General features: G+C 42.7%; 1 pseudogene; it reads right to left on the bottom strand.

Moving 5' to 3' along the window:
• Positions 1-4,575: 4,575 nt before the first annotated feature.
• On the bottom strand, positions 4,576-4,780 carry LOC142259391 (U2 spliceosomal RNA; annotated as a pseudogene).
• Between the last annotated feature and the right edge of the window lie 15,415 nt (positions 4,781-20,195).

Below are 20,195 nucleotides of genomic sequence, written 5' to 3'. Positions count from 1 at the left end.
ATATTTAAGTTGTCATCCCAATCGGGTATCTGCGTCTCATCTTCATCAGTATGTTCCTCATTGTCTATAACCACAGGTGTTACAGTTTGTGACAAAGGGTCAACATTATGCTCAGAAACTTGGTCCTCACGGCCTGAATCAGAGTCACAAAGGTTCTGGGCATCACTGCAGACCATTTCCTGTTCTGTACTCACTGTAGCTTGGGAGCAGACCTCTGATTCCCAGGCTATAGTGTGACTGAACAGCTCTGCAGACTCAGCCATCTCAGTTCCACCATACTGTGCAGGGCTGATGGAGACTTCAGAGCTGGGAGAAATCAAGTGTGATTGGGATGACAACTCAGAGGACTGGTGTTTTTTGGATGCGGTACTTGAAGTGGCTGAGAGGGCACTTGTTGGACCACTTGAGATCCATTCAAGCATTTTCCTTTTTTGCCCATCATCTACCTTTCTTCCTGTTGTTCGTGTCCGTAAAAAAGGGAGCACATCGGATTGTCCACGGTAAGTAGTAGACATCTTACTTTTGCTGGTAGATGGTCTATCTTCAGCAGATGATAATGGAGCTTTGCCACTTTCCCCACAGACAAAACCTTTTTTGCCTTTTCCACCACGCCTCTTCCCCTTTCCACCAGCATCTGTCATTTTGCCACTCATGTTGATTGCGACAAGATTGTGGACTGAAAATGTGGTAGTAAAAATTGAGAGGTGGTGAAGATTGCAGTGGTGGTCTAGCTTTATTAACAGCAGAATAATAAAGAATAAATATCCCTGACAATGCAACTTAGTTATAATGAGTTGGAGTGTGCAACGCAGGCAGATGCGCTCTGCAAATGTCTTGGCACTAGTGGGACTATAGCAAAGTCCAATAGCCACGTATAGGATGCCACTAGGTACACTGAGTGTTTGCTAGTATAATGGCTTACTTATAATTAGTTGGAGTGTGCAACGCAGGCAGATGCGCTCTGCAAATGTCTTGGCACTAGTGGGACTATAGCAAAGTCCAATAGCCACGTATAGGATGCCACTAGGTACACTGAGTGTTTGCTAGTATAATGGCTAAGTTAAAATTAGTTGGAGTGTGCAACGCAGGCAGATGCGCTCTGCAAATGTCTTGGCACTAGTGGGACTATAGCAAAGTCCAATAGCCACGTATAGGATGCCACTAGGTACACTGAGTGTTTGCTAGTATAATGGCTTACTTATAATTAGTTGGAGTGTGCAACGCAGGCAGATGCGCTCTGCAAATGTCTTGGCACTAGTGGGACTATAGCAAAGTCCAATAGCCACGTATAGGATGCCACTAGGTACACTGAGTGTTTGCTAGTATAATGGCTTACTTATAATTAGTTGGAGTGTGCAACGCAGGCAGATGCGCTCTGCAAATGTCTTGGCACTAGTGGGACTATAGCAAAGTCCAATAGCCACAGATAGGATGCCACTAGGTACACTGAGTATTTGCTAGTATAATGGCTTACTTATAATTAGTTGGAGTGTGCAACGCAGGCAGATGCGCTCTGCAAATGTCTTGGCACTAGTGGGACTATAGCAAGGTCCAATAGCCACGTATAGGATGCCACTAGGTACACTGAGTGTTTGCTAGTATAATGGCTTACTTATAATTAGTTGGAGTGTGCAACGCAGGCAGATGCGCTCTGCAAATGTCTTGGCACTAGTGGGACTATAGCAAAGTCCAATAGCCACGTATAGGATGCCACTAGGTACACTGAGTGTTTGCTAGTATAATGGCTTACTTATAATTAGTTGGAGTGTGCAACGCAGGCAGATGCGCTCTGCAAATGTCTTGGCACTAGTGGGACTATAGCAAGGTCCAATAGCCACGTATAGGATGCCACTAGGTACACTGAGTGTTTGCTAGTATAATGGCTTACTTATAATTAGTTGGAGTGTGCAACGCAGGCAGATGCGCTCTGCAAATGTCTTGGCACTAGTGGGACTATAGCAAAGTCCAATAGCCACGTATAGGATGCCACTAGGTACACTGAGTGTTTGCTAGTATAATGGCTAAGTTAAAATTAGTTGGAGTGTGCAACGCAGGCAGATGCGCTCTGCAAATGTCTTGGCACTAGTGGGACTATAGCAAAGTCCAATAGCCACGTATAGGATGCCACTAGGTACACTGAGTGTTTGCTAGTAAAATTGCTTAGTTTAAAAAAGTTGGAGTGTGCAATGCAGGCAGACGTGCTCTGCAAATGTCTTTGCACTAGTGGGACTATAGCAAGGTCCAATAGCCACGAATAGGATGCCACTAGGTACACTGAGTGTTTGCTAGTATAATGGCTTACTTATAATTAGTTGGAGTGTGCAACGCAGGCAGATGCGCTCTGCAAATGTCTTGGCACTAGTGGGACTATAGCAAGGTCCAATAGCCACGAATAGGATGCCACTAGGTACACTGAGTGTTTGCTAGTATATATGGCAAAATTATAGATGGAAAGGGAGAAGGGGAGGGGGGGAGAGAGGAGGCTGTAATTGACTACAAGGGTATGAGTTATGAGTGATCATAGGGATAGTGTTACATAAGTGGAAATACCTATGGAGGACCGGATGTGTAAGCGCATACCTTATACAAACCTATAGAGTGCTGATGGGTGAGAGTGTGATGTTAGATATAAGACATCCTATAGTGAATAGTGAGCCGTAATCAAGTGCAACAGGGATATTTCACGTGACTATGGGAACATGGAAGGTAAAGAAAGGGGAGAAAAAACTGTTAGACAAGGTAATCAGACATAATGTAACCAGTTGATCAGACATGACAAACATGACAAATAAAAAACAAGGAAGAATGGAACTCCATACATAGTGGAACCATATATAGTGTGAACACGAAAAAGAACCGGGCGTTAGAAAAAATGTGCACGGCCCAATGAATCAAGTCGGTTCTTCATATTCATGGTTTAAGCCCTTGGGTTCCAACGTGCCCAGAGTATATATCCAGAAAGATTCCCTTTCTTTGAGCTTCCTAATTCTATTGCCTCCTCTGCGTATGGCTGGGACATGTTCGATGACTTGGAATCTTAATTGGGCCACTGTGTGATTATGCGTCACAAAATGGTGTGGGACTGGTAATAGAATCTGCTTACAATGTATTGTTGACTTGTGCTTAGCACAAAAAAAGGGAATCTTTCTGGATATGTACTCTGGACACATTAAAACCCAAGGGCTTAAACCGTGAATATGAAGTACAGACTTGATTCATTGGGCCGTGCACCATGTCACCATGTGTGCAATTGCATTGTCCAATGGCTCACAATGGTTATGCGTTTTCATTGGATGGATAATCGAAGCCATGTTTTTTTCCTTTCTCTTGGGTTTGTTGTGTGAGTAGCCTATAGGATTAAGTTAGTTACCGCAGGCAGTGGATTTAGCTTCCTGTCTTTGGTCCAGTGGTAGATTGATTGTTTGGTCTATGAGCTGTTATGGGTTTTAATCCAGGTGAATGCCCATGGGCTGCCTATAACTGTGTGAAATATGTAGTTTTACTGGGCTGGGATGAGAGAATCCATCGAAGCATGGTGTAGGGATTGTGGTTCCTGTGTGCTAAGAAGAAAGGCTAGCACCAGCCAGAAAGCCCCATTACAGCCAATAATCAACCGCTAGCCGCTGGAACTCGTTGCTCTAGATCATGTCAAACTCTCACCAAGCAGGAATAGATACATTAGCCCACCATCCCACCCAAAGAGCAACTTCTGCTGCGCAGCTGGCTTTCTAGGCAGCAGCGCTATTGTGATGTCAGCGGGGGACATTGTGACAAGCCAGTGTTCCGTCACTTCATGTTGTGCACTGTTCAAACGGAAAATACATCAACAGGCAGACTACAGAAAAGCTTACTGACAAAGGATAGAGAGGGGCTTTCTCAGAGGGCTTTTTACAGTTTGTCTATTCCCAATTAGCCGTTTAAGTATGCTTAATGAAAGTACTAATTCTTTCATAGGCCGCCCATTCTTAGTATTTGACGTTCCTTATATTGCGGTATCAGGCTTCGCAGCAGGTTGCAAAACATTCATCACCCATGACTGTCCCCAATTGGGCTCAGAAGCTAAATGTCTATCATGACCTCTCTTTTTGAAAGTCCAAGAGCAAGCAAACTCTTCCTCCAGGAGAGGGAGCCAACAGATCACTAAAGACATCATCATTGCTCAAAGAAAACACCGAAAAACAATGGAAGCTTTAATTGGAGTGGAATCTGATAGACAGCACCTGATGCCAAGTCTGCATCTTCTAACACCTGCAGTCACTGCAGCAGCTGAATCCAATGTGTCCAAAAGGGATCTATTCTATTCAATTGCAAATGATCTAGATAAGACTGAGAATAAGATACTGCACGGGACATAGCAGAGTTGGTCAAGTTGAGTGGAGATGAGTTTGCTATTTGGCACAGCTTTTGCATCAATAAAGCAAGTAAAAGGTGTGAAAGATAAAAAAAAAGGGTGAAAGTGTGAAAAGTGAATTGGCCAAATTGAGGTGCATATAAAGTTTTTGCTTTCTTTCAATTCACTAATGAGGCTCATTTGAATCAGGTGAATTGAGTTCTGCTTTTGGAAACTCGGTTAAGAAGGGGTGCACCGGTCCTGGAGGTACTGCAATACCAGGTCAATGCGTGGAGTGGACAGAGCAAGATTTTTTCCATCTCCTTGTTCTAAAAATCCATTTAATATATGGTCCCTAGAGAGGGGACGTATCAGATATTAAACTGATAAGAACAGATTTAATTTTTTTTTTTCTGTTTACCAGTAGGACTTCAAAATAACAAAGGTGATCGCCTCCCGTTGCCTGGGAACCGTCCAGGCACAAGAGGGCTATGTGTCACCAGAAGGCGCACACACTCCCTCAAGGCCGGCAGACGTGCAATCCCAGGCACCTTCCAGTACCGACCAAGGTAGCGTCCTCCGAAACTACACTTGATCTTAGCCAAAAGGCCGAGAAGCTATAACCCGAATTGGTTACGGCCTTGAGTGGCACCCTGGCCTATACCGGACACATCTTAGGGAGAGGGAGACAAACCCACGCCTACAGAAGACATTTTGTCACCCAAGCCAAACCCTTGAAAAGGCTGTTTTGCCGAGCAAAAACAAGGAGAATGGTACTTTTTGCAGCCGCCGCCCACTGCAATGAATCTGAATAACTCCTCCTTTTGGGCACAAGCACCTCCCCTCCCCCTTGCAGTCTTTCCAATTCATGATACAAAAAGACGGACGGACAGGACAGGACAGGACCATCTGCCTGACTTTCCGTCACTGCCACCCTTTGCCATCCTTGCCCGTAGAAAGCCCTTTCATCATCCCCAAACCCTAATCTTTTCCCTTCCCTTCCCAGCTGCGTCTCACTCCCTTTCATTAGGAAGTGAGCGCAGCCTTTTCTCCGTTCTGCACATGCGCGACGTTAAACACAAATGCGCAGGCGTGCGTTCCATTAGCCTCACTGCATTCCACTCCCATACAGGAAGTGGGCACAGCTATTACTACGGTCGCACATAAAAGAACCCACGGCCACCACTGCACATAGCTGACTCCACCACAGGACACCCACTTCTACACCAACGCAGGTAAGACAGGATCGGCACCTCTATGCTCCCGTTACAATCAGGCTCAGTCACCATGTGATAACGCTCTCAACTCTTTAGTTGCAGGCTCCCCTTGCTTCACCTCCACTGGCTGTGCTGCCATTTCCTCTCCCACCTGGAAGTTATACTTTATTCCACTATTTTCCTGTTTCTCTCTTCCCCCTTTTCCCATAACCTACTTTTATCTGCATTTGTGGGGTATCTATATGCTATTTACATCATAGTTTTATTCATTAATATGGAAGGGAAGAGTGCCCATGAGAGTGTTGAACTGCGGAGAGCAAAAGATTAAGCTGCTCCGATTTGCCACCATTGATAAGCTGTTCTCAGTAGATACACATGCTATCCAAACAGCAGCATCCACCATTGCTTCAGCCCACCCATTCAGTGACAGCTCACCAAGTCAGCCAGAGGAGTGGTGTAAGGAATTACACGTAGGCACTGACTCCACACCTTCACATCACAAGAAGGGGGTCTACAGGCTAGTGCAAGAATACGAGCAAGTCTTCAGCAAACATCCGCTAGACTTTTGAAAAATAAAAGGGGTCAAACACTACATCCCCACAAGTGCACACCCACCCATCAAAGAGAGATATAAGCCAAATCTACCTGCACATTACCAGTGTACCAAGGACATGTTGAGCAACATGAAGGAGGCTGGGGTTATCCGTGACAGTTGTAGCCTCTGGGCAGCTCCGTTGGTCCTGTTAAAGAAGAAGGACAGCACCACTCCCCTGTATTGAGGAATAGCTAGCTGCATTGACAACTGCAAATTATTTTTCTACCCTTGATCTCACTAGTCACTATTGGCAAGTGTCCGTTGCTGAGGCAGACCGGAAGAAGACCGCCTTTGCCACCCCGATGGGTCTCTGCGAGTTCAAAAGCATGCCCTTCGAGCTGTGCAATTTGCCAGGAACCTTCCAGAGGCTGATGGAATGCTGCTTGGGACACCGAAACTTTGAAACGGTACTGCTATACCTTTATGATGTTATTGTTTATTCTAACGCAAACAAGATTTTAGGGTGTATAAAAAGGGAGATTAGATCCGATGATCCCAACGTATTGTTACCCCTCTATAAATCACTTGTAAGGCCACATCTGGAATATGGGGTAAAGTCCTGAGCAGGTTGATAACCATTGGTTTGAGCATGGTAGGGTGTAGTACGCATCTTCCTGCATCGGTAAAAGCTGCAGAAGTCCTTGAAGATTTCCGCTTCAAAGGCAGTGCCTTGATCTGTGAGGACTCTCTCTGAGTAGCCATGAGGTCTGCATAAGTGTGCTTGGAAGACCTTCGCTGCAGTATGGGCCATTAGATCTTTGACTTGTACCACAACCATAAATCTCGAGTAGTTGTCTACCATCGTAAGTGCATACGTGAGCTCACCTCGATATTCTGCAACAAAACTCCCTTTTTCGATTTCAGTTTCAGCAAACACTCCTCTTCCTGTAGAAAATATTTATCATTACCTAAGACAGTCATTCTAATGCATGACAATATTAAGGCAATTTAGTTAAAACTTGTTTTAACTCACCTTTAAGGGGATTGATGTATTTCATGGTCAATCCAGGTTTGTCAGTGATGGCACTGACATAATGTATGGCGTCTTTTTCGGGCGTTATCCTTTGCCTTTTCATTGTGAAAATCCAGTTGCCTATATCAAAGCAAATTCTACTACTTGTAAAGTATGCAGAAAATGAAATGTAGAACATATAACATCAACTGCTTAGGAACGCATCATAGGTTAGTACTTAAAAGGATATTGTCATGTTCTAGTCATAATGCAAGCTGGACATTTTTCATGTTACCCTGTAATCGCCGGCCTGTTCTAATGCTCACAAGCCAAGATATAGGCTCAGCTGCTAAGGCTTCCCTCTGCCTTCTGAATGAAAATTGAATATGTCTGGCTCACTGTGTATATAGCAGGTGCTCAGAAAAAATAAGAGTTAATTCAATAGAAATAGCTCTGGCACACTATAGTGATCAATAACGTAAGAAAAGAACTCTTAGAATGCTGAAAATTCTTTATTTGTGCAAAAGGATAATTCATCCAACGTTTCGAACTTGTTTTTAGGTCTTTATCAAGGATAAAGTTATCTAAGATCATAAAGGGTTACAAAACCATATAAACACGTAATTAGTACATAGTACAACATAACAGTACAATATATTGCTACTTGAGAGTACAATGGGTCAAATGACCATGATGCACATACAAAAAAATTTTCCAAAGCCATAGTGAAAACATTTGTACTGAGGAAAGAAAATTTCCACATGACCTATCTGGAGAAACATTCTGGATCAAACAACCAAAAATAGTCAAGCAGGTAAATACACACCTATATGGATAACAGGATGATATGTGTTCAATTGTATAGCGTCATTGCCATTAAGGTACAAATGGAAAACTTGCAATCCTATATAGTGAAGGAAATGAACACATATCATATCAAAGAACACAGGAACATGGGTGTGAGAAAAACCTCAATGTTTATACTTTGTTCTTTATAATGGTGTGAACATGTATATGTCTCAGTACCTTATGAACTTGAGAATTCTAGTGAGTAGATGATGAAAGCCTATTCCAGAACTGGAATCGGTAAATAATTGTAGGTGGAATCTAAATGAAAAGATGGTACAAGTGTTATCATGACACGTGGGCTATAACACAATGGACCGTGTGACAAAGAAGAAAGGAGAGAAAGAAGAGGAAGAAAATGGAACTACCTGTAACATTACGTGATAGTCACTGGTAAGTATCACTTGACAATTCAGGTGAAAAAGGATTCCTTTATTAAAGGGTTCTCAGTCGCCTCAGGATCATGAAATACTAGGGTAAATGATATGAGAATGGGTAAGAAGCACCACTAAAGGAAATATGAGATGCAGGACATATATCTATAAACCCCTGAACTACATGATAGAAATAAAAAGAAGAAAAAAGAAAAAAAAGAAGAAAGAAGAAGAACACATAGAATGCGGAAAGAGAATGGGTACAACTACCTGAGTTACTGCAGGGAGGCCCCTGGTAGGTATTGTGAGGGTTAGTGGAATTCCTTCACTGAAGGGTTCTCAGTTGCCTCAGGTTCGTGAAAAATGCTATAGACAAATAATGCCCGGAGAAAAGGGGTTCATATACAGCGAATAATGGTAATACAAGGTACATGTGTCCCATGTAATAGTATAAAATATATATATATTGTACTAAGCTCTACACCAGAAATAGAAAGTAGTCCCTCTGCCTTCTGTCTAGGTGCCCTGAGTTATGTCCTGTAAACTGTCACAGTGACCTAGACACACATGTGTAGTAGGGGAATATCCCTGCTGAGATGCCAGTGCTAGAGCACTCGTTTGCTGTGGAGTTGAACGCTATGTGAGCAGTTCTTACCTTCAATGAGCAGAAGTCTCTTTTTTCAGATTTCAATATCTCTGTGGGTATCTGGCAGAAATATGGAATACTCTTTACTGCTAAGACCCTGTACACCACTCCCACTAAAGGGGGCTTTACACGCTGCGACATCGCTAATGCGGAGTCGTTGGGGTCACGGAATTTGTGACGCACATCCGGCCGCATTAGCGATGTTGCTGCGTGTGATACCGATGAGCGATTTTGCATCGTTGCAAAAACGTGCAAAATCGCTCATCGGTGACATGGGTCTCCATTCTCGATTATCGTTACTGCAGCAGTGACGATGTAGTTCGTCACTCCTGCGGTAGCACACATCGCTCCGTGTGACACCGCAGAAACTAGGAACCTCTCCTTACCTGCCTCCCAGCCGCTATGAGGAAGGAAGGAGGTGGGCGGGATGTTCCGGCCACTCATCTCCGCCCCTCCGCTGCTATTGGGCGGTCGCTCAGTGACGTCGCTGTGACGCCGCACGGACCGCCCCCTTAGAAAGGAGGCGGTTCGCCGGACACAGCGACGTCGCCGGGCAGGTAAGTATGTGTGACGGGTCTGGTCGGTGTTTGTGCGGCATGGGCAGCGATTTGCCCGTGTCGCGCAACAGATGGGGGCGGGTACCCACACTAGCGATATCGGGACCGATATCGCAGTGTGTAAAGTAGCCTTTAGTCACATGACCAAGACTGTATCTGTGTCCCTACAACACACTTGAGACAAATGTGTGTGTGAGCCTGCATTGTGGGGTATATATAATATATTATAGAGCTGGGAAGGATCATTCTAAGCAGTGAGCTGTTCCAGTATTTGTAGGAAAATACCCAGTAGAAGCATCAAACACAGCACCAATACCTCCCATCAGTATTCCACCACAGTGCCATGTAACCCATGCCCTACACTCCCATCTACACCAATACTATACAGGCACAAACTAGTATATCTGACTAAAAGCCCCCAAAATATGAAGAACGGCCTATAGTTGAGTGTGGATATAAAATCTATGTGAGCAGAGCTAGAATAGAAATCACTGATCGCATTGAAGTCATTCTGACCATAAATCACCATGATATCAAGGTGAGGAGTTGTGTGTTACTGCTGGGAGGAAAGGGTTAACAGTGGAATATTAAGGTGCATTTCTGTGTGCAGTGTTACTAGTCAATGTAACAATTCAGTATGAGCTGCTCTTGGTGCCGGGGGAGGGAGATGCTCTCCTGAGCAAGATAGATGGGGAATGAACATGATATCTATATAGTGTAAGGCAGGGGGTCTCAAACCAGGTGATCATGTCTGATCAACTGGTTACATTATGTCTGATTACCTTGTCTAACAGTTTTTTCTCCCCTTTCTTTACCTTCCAGGTTCCCATAGTCACGTGAAATATCCCTGTTGCACTTGATTACGGCTCACTATTCACTATAGGATGTCTTATATCTAACATCACACTCTCACCCATCAGCACTCTATAGGTTTGTATAAGGTATGCGCTTACACATCCGGTCCTCCATAGGTATTTCCACTTATGTAACACTATCCCTATGATCACTCATAACTCATACCCTTGTAGTCAATTACAGCCTCCTCTCTCCCCCCTCCCCTTCTCCCTTTCCATCTATAATTTTGCCAGTACAATATTAGTTTACATTAGGCACACACTCACATATTCCTTTCCTTAGTGATTTATTGTAATTCACATTCACATACAATTCTCTATGCCTGCCCCATTACTACATTCATACCTACTTGACCCTATCCTGATACCCCTTGTCTCACCTTGTTGGTCCCTACACCTGTTATCATGTCCTTTCCTGTGTCTGTCTTGTCACACAACACATTTTAGCATATAACTTGTGCTCCTTATTACCTGTCCTGCCTATTAGAATTATGTCCATTATGTCCATGCATGGCCCAATGAATCAAGTCTGTACTTCATATTCATGGTTTAAGCCTTTGGGTTCCAATGTGCCCAGAGTATATATCCAGAAAGATTCCCTTTCTTTGAGCTTCCTAATTCTATTGCCTCCTCTGCGTATGGCTTGGACATGTCCGATGACTTGGAATCTTAATTGGATCACTGTGTGATTATGCGTCACAAAATGGTGTGGGACTGGTAATAGAATCTGCTTACAATGTATTGTTGACTTGTGTTTAGCTCAAAGAAAGAGAATCTTTCTGGATATGTACTCTGGGCACATTAGAACCCAAGGGCTTAAACCGTGAATATGAAGTAAAGACTTGATTCATTGGGCCGTGCACCATGTCACCAAGTGTCCAATTGCATTGTCCAATGGCTCACAATGGTTATGCGTTTTCATTGGATGGATAATCGAAGCCATGTTTTTTTCCTTTCTGTTGGGTTTGTTGTGTGAGTAGCCTATAGGATTAAGTTGGTTACCGCAGGCAGTGGATTTAACTTCCTGTCTTTGGTCCAGTGGTAGATGGATTGTCTGGTCTATGAGCTGTTATTGGTTTGAATGCAGGTGAATGCCCATGGGCTGCTTATGACTGTGTAAAATAGTATTGATTCATGATGGATTTCAGACTACATGTAGATATCTTCAGTCTTTCTATCCACATCATTTAAATGAACATTATCCATGCAGCTTGAAATTCATCCAATAAGAGAAGCAACCTTGTACAACCAATCTGATAAGGGCACAGTATATCCTAAGGGAAGGTTATGGCTATAAAAGGGGACTTCTTGGAGTCACCAGGTTGTTGATGGATGTTGCATGATCTAGTCTAAGCTCTTAGGAGCTGGCTAGGGGATCAGAACCAGGATGCCTTGTGGACTCGGTCTAGGGACTTTGGCTTCAACTTTGTGCTTGGTACAGATCCGCTCACCGGTTCAGTTCCCCTCGGGTCACCGCCCGTCCCCGGTCCTACGGTTCAGCTGACTTGTACCACCTCCTGCAGACGGCCACCACCGTCTGCCGACCTTGCTGACAGTGCCTGGGCTCCTACCCAGACACTAACAGTTTCTGTCCTCTCACTTTCCACTACAAAAAGCTTCCTAAATCTGGCGCTATTCTATTGTCGGTGGGTGCCCGACAAATTACACAGCTATGTAAAATTTTGGTTTATGAAACTTCAAATCCAGTGACTGATTATTATGTTTTCTAATGTCCTGATTTAAAAAAAAAAAAAAATATTTTTTTTTAACCATCAAATATTGATTTTGTACAATCCATGTGTGAAGTTACATACAAGTGACATGAACAAGAAAAATACTTATTGTAACCAAAAATATTCACAATTTTATATATAAAATACATTTATTTATTGTACAGTCATTCTGCAACTTTATTAGAAATTTATTCTTGCACTTTTTCCTTTTCTCTAGATCCCCCTTTTCTCTTATAGAAGGCCTGTGGATCTTCTCTGTGAAGCATCCGGCAATCATGTTCACGTTTCATTTACTTTGGTATCGTCGTTCCATCTCCTTGATATTCCGATGAAAACCTTCTTGTTCTTCCCACCAGCACCAAGGTTTTCAGACAAGTAGTCCAAATAGGAATGTAAAAAATGTAACTTCAAATTCATTAGACAACCCAAGGCTTTGAAACGTTTCAGCATGTTCTCCACGATGGACTTAAATTTTGATTCTTTGTTGTTACCTAGAAACGTATTTATTGCTTCTTTCAAAGAGTCCCAAGCCCTTTTTTCAACAGTTTTCATTATTGTTTAAAACACGTCATCCTTCATTCATGGGTTTCTGAATATCCGAACCCACAAAAATGCTTTTGTGCTGCCCCTGTGCCAGCAGCCGCCGTTGGTCGGATCCAGACCTTCTAAGAGAGTGGCTCGACCCGGGGGTCTCGCGGACATGTCGAATAAAAGGAGGAATGTAGATGTATGGGCTAGGCCGTATTAAGTTTGTGACGCCACCAACGGTGTGTGGTGAGGTGGGACACCACCGCTGCCGTTATGGGATACCCGGGAGAGATGTAGTGGCAGCTGGATGTTAACCCCTCCGTGTGTAGGGATGATTGCCCCGGGGCCCAGTGTCTTTGTGCAGGGTATGGTGATGGCAAGGGCCGGCGCGCCTGAGCAAGCAGGGGGATGTTTGGTTACTCACAGTAAATGAATCACACGAGTCTTTCGGTAAACCAAAGGTGCTGGTGGCCTGCCGCCCCGGCCGGTTGCATTCAGGTCCCCCACCCAGGCTGGTGGTCGCTGTCCTTTACTCTGCACTTGTTTTTGTGTATGGTGGACTGCCTGGTCTGGAACTCAGGAGTCCGCTCCCGGCTGGAGTCCCTGAAACTTGGTACACAGGTACTTAAACATCTCTCCTTCTTTCAGTAGCGCTTTCACAAACAGCTTCATCAGTCCAAGCTTACAGTGGAGTGGTGGCAAGAGAACTTTAGGTGGGATCAACTAAGCTTTATGCAACAATGTTCTTGAGTCCCGGTTACAAAGATGTTCTTGTTGGCCAATTTTTTTTGCTCCAGTGAAGAGTCCTAACCTGGCTTTCCAATTCACACAAAAAGCATGTGTTCTGCCTTCTTTTACGTAATGCTGTGAATCTCTAGCATACAGCTAAACCCTAGTTCACATTTCAAATAAACAGACTGTGGAGTTCAATAGCCTTGATTTATTAGCTGGTAACGTGAACTTGATTGCAGTATACATGGAATATACAGTGAATATAGGAATATCCAAGATGCAGTTGAAGACAGAATACGGTATATCCAAGATACTGTTTTATACGGGTAAAAACTATAACAAGAAAATGATTACAGTCAGTACAGTGTTAATACAGAGTTAACATAGCATAACAGTACATGAGATGCAGTTCTTACGAGAATGTAGGTGAAAGGTCACTGCATCTGCAATACATAGAAATCTTATCTAGACAAACAAGACAGGGATGACACTAAAGGTGTAGAAGTACAATGTACAATGCATTTACTACACTCTTCCATCTAGGATTCTATCACTAACACATGTAATTTGCTTTGCTCACCGGATTACACTAGGCAGGGGTGAATGTACAGAGAGGTAAGTCGGCATGTCCTTTCCTGACAAATCCAAAGAGAAAATGGCTGCAGGCTTCTTCTCAGCTCAGGGAGGCATTCCTTACCCAGAATACATTTAGCTTAAAGGGAAACTCAGCAATTCAAAAGAATAACAATGACCTCTAGGGGTTGTAACAGAAATTTCAATGAATGACTATTAGCAGGCTGCCATGAGGCAGAACAGCATGGGTATTTAATATATCCTCCTTGCTGCCCAAGAAGCAATGAGAACATTTTTAGACCACCACATATTGACCATCCATGCTCCTTGTAGTTAAGTTTCTTGAGAATAAAGTCTAAATTCTCACAGCTTTCTTCCAAGTGCATAGCATGTGTGACGCCCTGGACTAGCCAGGTAGTCACAAACACAAAATCACACACACCCCCTCCCCTGGATAGTCTACATCAGTCACACAAAATCCTTGTTGCCTCCTCCAGGGTCTGATGTCCACACCAGGTGGGGCGGAGCCAGGCGGTTGGCCCCACCCACCGAGGAGTTCACAGGCCTGGAGGCGGGAAAAAGCAGTTAGTTTAGTTTTGTAGTGGAAAGTGAGAGGACAGAAACTGTTAGTGTCTGGGTAGGAGCCCAGGCACTGTCAGCAAGGTCGGCAGACGGTGGTGGCCGTCTGCAGGAGGTGGTACAAGTCAGCTGAACCGTAGGACCGGGGACGGGCGGTGACCCGAGGGGAACTGAACCGGTGAGCGGATCTGTACCAAGCACAAAGGCAGGGCCATTGGACCCTGACCAGGCTAGGAGCCGCCGACAATGGTCAAATCCGAGAGTGACCGGAATCCCAGGGGTTCCCTAACACCCAAGACCCGACAGAAGGCAACCGTCCACACCGTGAGGATAAAAAGCCACCGCCATAGGCTAGAGATCCAAGGGCCAGCGCCTGCGGGCAAACGGGCTCCCTCGGTACGTACACCCCAGCCATCCAGCCTCCCCGTACCGCCACCGGGCCCCGGGATCACCAACCCCTACCCACGGAGGGGGAACCAACATCCTAGCTGCTCCCTGCCATCGCTCCCGGGATCCCCGTCACCAGCAGTGGTGGTGCCCATTATCACCACGACCTGTGGGTGACGTCACTAACTATCTCCCCAAACAAACCACCCCCTTTTCACTCGTGGGCGAGGAGCGCTGCTCGAGTCCCCGGATCTGGCCCTCCGCTCGAGCCACCGAGCAGCAGCAGCAGCAGAAGTCCCCGAACCCGAGCGTAGCGTGCGTGGCCCCTCTGCCCGCGACACATGCCCTACACACACTGAAGAATACTTACTGCCATTGAGCAGTAGCACAGCTTTCAGACTTTTTGGATGAAACAATGACGTGTCACCACTCGCTCACATTGTACTTAATGTTACATTTTCCATCAGCACAGGAACATCGCTTGAATACACTAGAGCACCATCTTCAGAAAAGTATGGAGGGAATCTTTTCAGAATTCTAACCTTTTGGAAACCTATTGTCACGCTCTCCGGGTCCCCTGCTCTGCCCCCCGGCTCACCTGCCACGCTCCCCGGCTTCCCTGCTTCGCTCCCCGGCTCCTCTGGCAGACATCCCCTGCTCCACGGTCTCCAGCCTCCACCACCTGCGGTCCCCAGGCGGCCCGGTCCCCGCTCCCGGCGCCCGTCGGCAGCCCTGCTCCAGGCCGGCTCCCCTGCTTCCTATACACCGCTCCCTGCCCTGGCTTCTGGCACCCGGGCCTCGCGCATGCGCATTAGGGCGCGCGCGCGGTCATTGACCCTCTCTTAAAGGGCCAGCGTCCACTGACAGGAAATTGAACACACAGGTACAGGGTATAAAGGGGTTTAATGTCCAAGTGGGCGGGGCCTGTTCTTCGTGTTTCCTAAGCTAGGAGTCAGGTCTCCTTGTGTCTCTGTGATATACTTACCTATCTCTCTTCTAGAGCCGCTCCTGCCTCGCCATCCGGTCCTGCCGATTCCCGAACCCCGAACGCTGACTATCTGCCATCCCGTCAGTCCGTACCATCTCTGATCCCTGTGGTGACCCGTCCTCTCGCTCCATCGGTTCCGGACTCTGCCTGACATCTCGGCCTCCGAACCTGAGCTCCGTCACCCGGACTACCATCAGTGACTCCGTGGTCCCAGGGACTTCTCCATTCCACTCTTTTGCACGGACTGTCCTGCTACCCGTAGTGCTCCGGCTACCGGACCCCTTGCCTTCATTAAGGTGTTCGGCCCAGTGGATTGTAAAAACCTTAAAATTAATACATCTAGTTATCAAATATGTTATAGTAAGACATATAAGTTCACAGTTCTGTTTATGTGGGAGGGCATAGTTTATTAATTAAGTTTTTATAAGGAATAAGTATTAAAATATCCATATTGAATATATATATGCTGAGCATGGAAGGATATATATAAATCCCTCCAGAAGCTTCCCGAAGCTTCCAGAAGGTTACGTAATATGGAACTATATTCAACTACGTTCCACTAGAACACCCTATATGGACTGAGCAGCTGGTATATAATACACGATGGAGGGGGCTAGGGGGCTCGCTCCTCCACTTTGCCTGCTGTGAGAAGACTCCAGTGCTGCAAGACATGCTGTCCAAGAGATGACATCTCCTGCCATGCCATTCTGGAACCTAAGAAAGTTGGGTAAAGACTTCCCATAGATCATTATGGACTAAATGAACTCTTTGCGTAAGCTATCAAAGTATATTATTTTTCCTTTCTGTAACTGAACCCTGGCAACCATTTTTAAATAGATAAAATACATTTATTTTTTTACATCTTTGGAAGTTCTTTCTTTCATGCGGCTTTACGTATTTGAAGAAAAAATATATTTAAGAGTATATTTTTTAACATTTTGGCGAGTCAGCTATTCGTGATTTTTTTTTATATATTTTTTTTTGTTGTTCCTTCACTTTGCATAAGGGGGGTCGAAGTTATCAAAGTCATAAGTATTTTAAGTATCTCCTGCAAAGGATCAGGAATCGACAATTTATAAAAATCACGCAGAACCTAGGAAATACGTATAAGTCAAGTTGCATGAATGTTTTTTTTAATGAACTTTAAAGTCTTTACAAAGTTACAGAAGTTAACTTTCGACGTATTTTTGAGCAAGAAAGATAAAGTCAGTCCATAAGAAGTATTGGACGTGCTGAACAAGGTGGATCAAGTCTTACAGGATCATCCATCAGATCATCTGATCATTTCAGGTAAGAAAATGGATTTTATCTCTTCATATGTTAAGCAAAGTAAACTTCAGTTCACTTATCCAGATATTTCTAATGTAGAAGAGATTTGGTTACGCTTTTATGAGGAGTGTGAACTTGAGAATTCACGTATAGAATGTGCAAGGTCTTTTAATAGAGAGAAACAGAAAATCAGAAATGTCTGTCATTTAGTCTATGATTTTCACAAGTTAATCGTAGAAAAGTGTAAAAATGGTGGAAATAGACAACCTGAATTGTCAGGAGAGTCAGTGACAGAGAAATCCAAAGACTGCTTAGAACCTGGAATGTCAGTCAGTGATATTGTGAATTCTGACTGTAATGTTGGCTGTAATTTTGTAAATCAGAATTTTGATAATGGCGGCAGACATGTGCTACGTAATCAAGGTCATTTTCAGGACACTGGGAAAGAAGCAGGAAATGACGTAGAGAAGCCAGAAGGGGGAGGAGCCAGAGTGGGAGACGTGCAGAAAAGACACGTGGAGAGAGAAAATGGCGACGATCAGTTTCTAAAAATAGAACAGGCCAAGTTAGGGATTACACTTAGAAAAAATTTATTGGACATATGCAAATTAATTCCCGCATATAATCCTAAAATACATGTTTGCAGAAATTCAGAGATATTTGAAAGTTCCATCGAGAAATTAAACTTAACCAATAGTGAGACGAATCAGTTATTCCGTATGTGGATACCTCAGCATTTCTTTAGACAATTGGCTTTGAAAAAGTTTTCTGACAATGAGACATTTGATTGTTCAAATGATAACGATATCATAAGGCTGAAAAATCTCATATTCTGTACAAGGAATGAATCTGATCCAAACTATGAGATGTTGAAGGAATTACAAATTGAACAAAATGAGAGTACGTTCTCATTTATGTCCGTTTTTGAACGTTTGTATAGGGCGGTTATTCCAAATGTCGGATTGGATGGAATGATACGTTTATTCATCAAGAAATTTAATTTCCTTGACAATGCCGCCTGTGCGGTGGCATTAAATAAAAAGTCCCTATTCGAATGTACGACATTTGTCGATTTTGTTAGAAATCGCCAAAGTCAATCAAAACAGAAATTAATTAATTCTGAAAAACCAACACAAAAAAGGGTGAGTTTTTGTGAAAAACCAACAGTGTCTCCCAGATCCAGATATTTCTGTGACAGGGTATATGCAATTCGGAGGAAGATGCATACGTGTTATAAACCATACAATCCACCCCAATTTTTATCATCTAAAAGTCTTTTTTCACAGGAAAAACCCCTGTCACCAGTGAAGGGATTGGTCACTGGGATTGAAAATCCCAGACAAATGATGAGTAATAGCTTTGAAAGACAGAAACAGGTGTCTTGTGCAGACTCTTTCCCTGGGTTAGGATTTGATAGCCAGCAACAGCTGGGTGGTTTTTCTGAGAGAGACATTCTCTCTCAAATAAGAGAAAACCTTGAATTACATAAGTTCAGGGATTCCTATAAGTTCAAAGGGAATCTAATAAATCGAATCTTTGAAGAAAAAATTAGGTATGGTCTTCAGTTAAATAAAGTGGATTTCTGGGTAAATTAATTTTATTGTTTGATAAATATGTTTATTCATATACAGTGAATCTATACATATATATATATATATATATATATATATATATATATATATTAAAGGTAGTGATAGTATATCAAGGTCATATTTTCATTTAGTCAAATGATAGTTAAATGTTATAAATTAATAATTTGATCTCTGTATATGAATAATAATATTTAAAATAAAACAATAAGAGAAAGTAACAGATTCAAAGTGTTTCATTTTTATCATAAATATGATAATAATTTTATTCTTTTATTTCCCTCAGAATTTATCAGTAAAGCAGATTGATGAAGTATTAACTTTTTATTTATACATATGTTCTTGTCCTCAATCAGGTAACATATATTTTATTGGGTAAGATTAATCGCGAAAGCACGATTAATATTATTATTTCCTCAGGTACCAATTGCCAGAGAACTATTACTTTAATGTTTCTTTAAAGAATATATATCTTCTTTAGAGTTATTAGAGATGTAATCTGAGCTTTGGAGTGGTATAAAACTGCTTGCTGTCTTGGAATGGTGTTCCTTGCACGTGACCAAAGCATGTGACTTGGTACTAAAGCTAAAAATAAATGTTTGTTCCATGGTCATATGTACAGTCTGTAATTCATTGGAATTTGTTTTTTTCAAGAAGTACTTCAAATTAGTAACATAATCTTTGAAATGCGCATAGAATAATTGGGAATACAGGGATTTGTGTCCGTCAATGTTTTTATGTGAAAGTATATGTTACAGTCTTGTGTGCATAGATGTGTCTATGAATGATTGATTGTTTGAGCAGCTGCAAATGCTAAAGTCAGAGTACTTGGATCCAGGAAAAAAAAAAAAAAAAAAAAAAAGGGAATTTTTGTTTTAACTTCGAGGTTATATTATATTATATTATATTATATTATATGTATGTATACTTTTAGATAATAAGTTATAGTACATAAGTATAAATGAAGGAATTTATACCGAATATATATATATATATATATTATTCTTAGACATATTTCTTTAGTATAGAGATATTAGGATTTTTTATTAAGGGTTTATTCTGAAGAGTTACATTCTAGAATAAGGTTATAACGTTTTGATTTTTTTTATGTCTTTTGTGTTAGTCACTTTTTTTATTGGTACATAGATTGGAAATCATTTTTCTTTTCAAATATGGAAGTGATATTTATAAATGGTCTTGAAGATTTACAACACAAATTTGAATTTAATTTAATCTAAACATATTAATTTTTATAATATCATATTTCATGATATTGAAAGGGAGAGGTTTGGTCTCAATCACACACATTTATATTTGATAAATATATGTGTTTACAGGATACTTTAATAATTAATATTTTAAGTACAAAGGAAGAATTGGGAATAAAAAAATATATTTGAAGTATATCATAATGCATTTATATACTAAGAGAAGTGTATTATTTGC

Source organism: Anomaloglossus baeobatrachus, assembly GCF_048569485.1.
Source record: "Anomaloglossus baeobatrachus isolate aAnoBae1 chromosome 7 unlocalized genomic scaffold, aAnoBae1.hap1 SUPER_7_unloc_2, whole genome shotgun sequence".
In the NCBI taxonomy this organism is placed as follows: domain Eukaryota; kingdom Metazoa; phylum Chordata; class Amphibia; order Anura; family Aromobatidae; genus Anomaloglossus; species Anomaloglossus baeobatrachus.
The sequence above is the reverse complement of the archived record's forward strand: the minus strand, read 5'-3'. Positions and strand labels throughout refer to the sequence as shown.